This window comes from Colobus angolensis, unplaced genomic scaffold, assembly GCF_000951035.1.
Source record: "Colobus angolensis palliatus isolate OR3802 unplaced genomic scaffold, Cang.pa_1.0 Scaffold6, whole genome shotgun sequence".
Lineage (NCBI taxonomy): Eukaryota > Metazoa > Chordata > Mammalia > Primates > Cercopithecidae > Colobus > Colobus angolensis.
In genome coordinates this window covers 25,205,878-25,211,966 of record NW_012119598.1, presented here as the reverse complement: position 1 = coordinate 25,211,966, position 6,089 = coordinate 25,205,878, and positions in this window count along the sequence as shown.

Here is a 6,089-nt window from a genome sequence, read left to right as displayed (position 1 = left end):
TGATCATTGTTTTGTAATCGCCTCTGATTTATAACTGTGCAATCAATAATTAGGTACTCTGATTGGGTGAACCCAGATATTTGTGAATCTAATCAAGACTGATTTTAGGTAAAAAACCAAGACCATTTTTAGATTCCACTCTCATATCCCTCAGTACTCACAATTTAGCAGAGAAATTCAGAAAAGCCCCATTGTGGTGAAATTTCACTGAATATTCAATGTTTATGGGAAGCCAGAGGGAGTGTCACAATGTAAAAAGTCACCTCTGATTAAGATGAATAATAAATAGAATATCTCACAGAAAAGTTCATTTCTGGCTAATGCCTAGTTCTTAGGTAAAGGTTAATAGGGAGTGGTGAGACAAAAGCAACAGTTTCCTGCTCAAGCGTTTTTTGAACATTGAAAGACTGATCTGCAAGTTTATGAATGCAAATGTACCAGACAGTCATCTCATAAGCTTCATGAATGGTCTTGGCTGCCACTGAGTGGGTGGGAAATGAATGAGAAAGGATGAGAAGGGTGCTGCTTTGTTTGTGTGGTACACAATATTATCCTGATGAAAAATGCTGGCAAGATTCCGCGTTTCAAGATACTTGCAAGAATCTCCTGCTTGTGTTTTATCTTTGGGTGTTACCATGGCTACTGATGGAAAGAAATGGAAACCAAAAGGTGGAGGGAGGTAGACAGATTCAGGGGTGGAAGAAATAGGGAAAACAATCTCAATAACCCAGCCTCTGGGAAGATTTATTATTGAAAGTCTTGATTGCCTTTCCTGCTGCATATATTGTATATTCAAACATATACTCTGAAGCCAATTACCTTTTTGAATAAAGCTCCATAGAAGATCTACACTGGAGACCGATTGTCCTGCTCTTGTGTGAGTTTCCTCTTATTTCTTATTGGGGCAAGTTAAGAAAGTTTGTTACTATTAGGAAAAGCAGTCATGCACAGCTTGTGGCCCCTAGCATGGCTACATGATAGTAGCTGTGGGCCTACAGCATTTCCCTGCAGAGATAAAGAGGCCTCACAGCCTGTGCTATCCGTATCTTTTTGCTTGGAAATATGTTTCCCTGTTCATGCTCAATGAATACTTCTTTGTTCTGCTTAAGCGTGCGTGTCATATGGCATCTGGCCAACCCCATGGCCAGATCTGTTCTGGTGGGGAGGGAAGGGGGTCTCTATATCTCTTTTCTCTGTGGATAAAGCGTTGTTCTATCCGGTGCCTGTGTAAGTCATGTTTTTTTTTTTGGAAAACACCTGACACCTGGAAACCATGCAGTAGATTGACATCCTAGGATTGCTGCTTCTGATAGTAGACAACAGGTGTCACTTGCTCGACAGGAATCTTACCTTCAAATCTCAGCTCTGCCCTTCCCAGCTGTTTGGCTTTGGGGAAGTTATTTAAGTTCTTGGAGTTCCAATTTATCCACCTGGGGATAATATGCTCGCCTGTTTGGGTTGTTAGAGGATCACATTTGTGAAAGTACTTAGCACAGTAGGATGCATAGTAATGCCCACTTTAGGTCAGTTTTTATTCTCTTTCTTATATAAATAGTATATGAGTTGGTTGTGACAAGCCAATCCACTGTTTTTCTCTCCTCCTCCAGGGAAATGCACATGTAGAGTCTGTTTCATTAAAGTGATGAATTACGGCTAACAAAAGCTGGTGAGTGAAAAAACAATACCTCCAGCTCATCCATGGCAGCACTTGCCCCTCAAGTCAGGTTTAATCGAAGGACAAGGCACATCCTATCATTGCTGGCTGCCATCTGCTTCCCTTACTCTGAAAGACAAGATATACTTTCAAAAGTTGGGTATAAATAACAGTTTTACAAATTGAGACATCTTTCCTTTGAACATCTTTCCTATTTCAGTGCTCTCTATTTCTGATGAAAAGAAATGCCAGTGGTATTTAGCCTAGTTTTTCTTTAGCTGGTTCTGTCTCGTGGCTAGTTAATTTGATTAGTGACTTAAGTGCATTAAAAGAATTATTTATATTTAAACCTATTGAAAAGATCCTTTCATAGAGTTAAGGTTGCCTTTGAAATGTGAATGCTTAGCCTCTTCCACCTTCATTTCTTAGGTTATAAATATGGGTTTTCATATATAGTACTAAATTTTCATAATGTCCACAAATGGACTGTGTCCAATACATTAAGTATCTTGTTAAAATAGATACAGAAGCCACTCTCTTTCTTTTCAATGGAGTAGTTAGCCATTATTTTAAAGTTTTATGTTCATAGATATCTTGCATTTTTGAAAAAGTAGTCTAAAATATCTTTGAGAATAAGAAGAATGTATTGGTTCCACATTTTTGCCCCTTACATCTATTAAAAGTAGATCTTCCCTTTTCTATATTGCCTACATAATTGCTGAGTCTTATAGTTTAGGTTAGAAGAGTGTTTTTTGGACTTTGGGATGCAACCCATCTGTGGGCCATGAAATCAATTTGGTGGTTGCAATGAGCATTTTTAAAAAGTGAAACAATAGAATGCAAAATATCAGATTGTGTTATACATAGTAAGGTTGAGTACTGCTTCTTGACACTTTCCTTCAGTTTTGTATTTATACTTGCACATGTGTATTTAAGAATTGCACTTAAAAAATGGTGACCATTGATGCCAGGGGTTGTTGGCCAAAGGTAAAGGGTGCTTATTAATGGAGCTAGGCAAAGTTGGGATTTTATAACAGAGTTTTCACCGTATTCGTGGTGTAAGAATCTGTGATATCTATAAAGGACAGCAATTCTCTTAGTATTAGATTATTCCTTAGAACTTTCCATATCCCTTAGAGATGCTCCTGTTTGCCCAGTCACTAAGATTCAGTGTTATCTTTATCTTCTTTCTCTTTCATTTTTATTCTTGACCTCACATATGTTACAGCAGTGGTCCCCAACATCTTTGGCACCAGGGACTAGTTTTGTGGAAGACAGTTTTTACATGGAAGGGGTGGAGGTAGGTGGGGATGGTTTCAGGACAATTCAAGCACATTACATTTACTGTGCACTTTCTTTCTATTATTATTACATTATAATATATAATGAAATAATTATATAACCCACCATAATGTAGAATCAGTGGAGCCCTGAGCTCATTTTCCTGCAACTAGACAGTCCCATATAGGGTGATGGGAGACAGTGACAGGTCATCAGGCATTAGATTCTCATAAGGAACGTGCAGCCTAGATCCCTCTCATGTGCAGCTCACAATAGGGTTCATGCTCCTATGATAATCTAATGCTGCAGCTGATCTGACAAGAGGCAGAACTTAAGCAGTAATGTATGATGGGGAGTGGCTGTAAATACAGATGAAGCTTTGCTCACTCGACTGCTGCTCACCTCCTGCTGTGTGGCTGGGTTCTTCACAGCTACAGATCAGCACCAGTCCATGGCCTGGGGGTTGGGGACCCCTGTTTTACGGGGTAATGATGATTTGTCGTTACTTTATCCATCAACTCTCTCCTCCTTTTTCCCATTGCTACCCGACCCTGGTGTCTTTCCTTAGACCAGGGCTACAAGAGTAGCATCCCAATTTTCTGCTGCCCAATCAAATATCCTAATCTATAGCTCCAAATGATCAGTCTTGTAGTCAAAAGCATTCGAAATTCCCCAATACCTGGTCAATTTCAAATTGTTTTTGCCTGCTATTTGAGGACCACTATGATCTAGTGCTGGCCTATCTCTCCTGTCTTCCTTGCCCATCTTCTTGTGCTCTGTGCTCCAACCTTCTGAATTTCTCATTGCCCCCAGATCCAAGTCCCACCTTCATCTGTATAACTTTTTATTCACATAGTTCTCTCTTCCTGGACATTTGTTTTCCTCCTGTTATTCCTTCCTTAGGTTATTACCCATAATTTCCCAAACCCCTAATCTTATCTGTTGCTCAAGGTCATGCCCAAATGCCACTTTTTATCTTGACCTGTTTCTCCAGGTAGTAGTATCCTTCCCATCTTCAAACTCTTACTGCATTTGATTTGTAATACTGTTAGGCTATGTTTAGGATACTTTTTGCTATTCAGGTGCATGACTGTGTGTCCCTTTAGATTAAATCATTTTCTTTCCTCCTGTATGTCCTATTTATCTCAGTGTTTTGCAATTAGTAGGCACTGAATATTATTTGCTAAGTAAGCTACAAAACAACACCATTCAGCCAGTGTATTTGTGGTGTAAGAGGGTTAAATCAGCTTCTAACATTTCTTCAGATGGTCCCAGAAATTATTTTTTATACTAGAAGAAGAAGAATCTTACAAAACCAGGAAGAACTGTTAATCCTTGCACCTGCTTTCAGACACCTCAAAACATTGGAAAAGTCTGCTTTCTGACAAATTGGTCCTTCGCAACCCAACCACAATTATTATTAGTAATCAGTCAGTCAGTAATCAATCAGTAATCAGTCAGCATCCCTAAACATCAGGGCAATGTGCAGCCTTGCAGGGACAACAGCAGTGCCTGCTGCAAGATTTCAATTTTGTTTCTGACTTTGTTTGTGTTTAAAAAAGTGGTTTTCACAGTGTCATCCCTGGATTAACAGCATCGACCTTACCTGGTACTTTGTTAGAAATGCAGATTATCTGCCTCACCCCAGACTCATTGATGAGATGGTCTGGCATGAAGCTCAGCAATCTCGTTCAACAAGTCGTCCAGGTGATTCTGATGCATGCAACACAAAGACTACTGACTTAGAGCTTCCTCATTTCTCTCATCCCCAGTCTCTCTCCACCTTGCGTGAGTTCTTAACATGATCACAACCTTAAGAAGAGCCTTAAGTCATTTGTCTCTAATCATAGATGATTATGCATCAGAAAAAAAACCAGTATTGCAACTATACCAAGAATAAAGCAAGCCAAAGTTTATGAAGTAAAATTATACATAACCCAGCAACAAATCCTGTCATACATCAGAATTTTAAAAAGTTGTGAAAAAACTCTCTTCAAAGTCTTCCTTCTTAAGAATTCTTCTTAAATCTGACTTTCTTTATGCCGTGCCATTCAAGATAAATTCTTCTTCACTCAATATTTTTTTATTGATTTCCCAATAGTGTGACAAAATTCTATTTTCCATTGCTAATTTACAGAAGATGGGCAGCATTTTAAGTCAGTAGGCTTTTATAGACTCGCTTAGGGCTCTAATTTACAATTATATTATTGTTACCACAGGGAAATGTAGACTCAGTTCCAAAGATCCAACTCTCAAAACATTGGGGCGTGGCAAATTGGTGCAATGGGAAATTTCTGTGATGGAAAAAGATACGATGTCTTACTCAGTTCTTCAGTTCTTACTTCAATGTGAAAAACTGGCACCAAAATACATCTTTCACTGAGAATCTTGAGGAGGACTGGGTGGAACTGGGTAGCCACTGCCTACGGGAGAATGTTCTTGGACACAGAGAGATGCCCACTGCTTCTTGAATGCATCACCTGGAGGAATTTGACTTTTGGTGTTTTCCCCTTTGTATTAAGTTATTTTATCCTGGTAAACAATAAGGATCTCTCTAAAGGGTGTTATTTCCAGGTTGTTTTAGTTATTTTTACCTGAAGTTTTTAAAAGGAGAGAAATTGTGAAGGAGCTGGACATGGAAGGCAGAAGACCTATTGCCTCAGGGCTTTGGCAGTTGTTCCCTCTGCTGGGAAAATGTTTCCCTGAAATCTTTGCTTGCTTGTGTTGTAGTTCATCATTTTAGACCTAGCTTAAAAATTACCTCTTTAGAAAGGTTTTATCTCAATTAGCTCTCACTTCCCATTTTATCTTCTTCATGACATTTACCTCTAAAATAATCTTATTCGTTTACTTGATGACTGTCTTCCTTCTATGCTATTATGTAAGCTTTATGAATACAGGAACCTTGTCTGTCTCATTTACTGAAGTTTTTTCCAGTGCTTAAAATATGCTGGACTGTCATGCAGGTCATTGCTTAGATCCTGGTTTGAGCAACTTAGCTGGAAGACACAGTTAAGGGCAACTGAGGACACCTAAATGTATACTGGATATTAGAAAGTGTCAGATAATTATTATTAATTTTCAGCTGTGTTAATGATAAAAGTATTGTACTTAGTTAAGAAAAATATCCTTATATTCTAGATGTATACTAAAG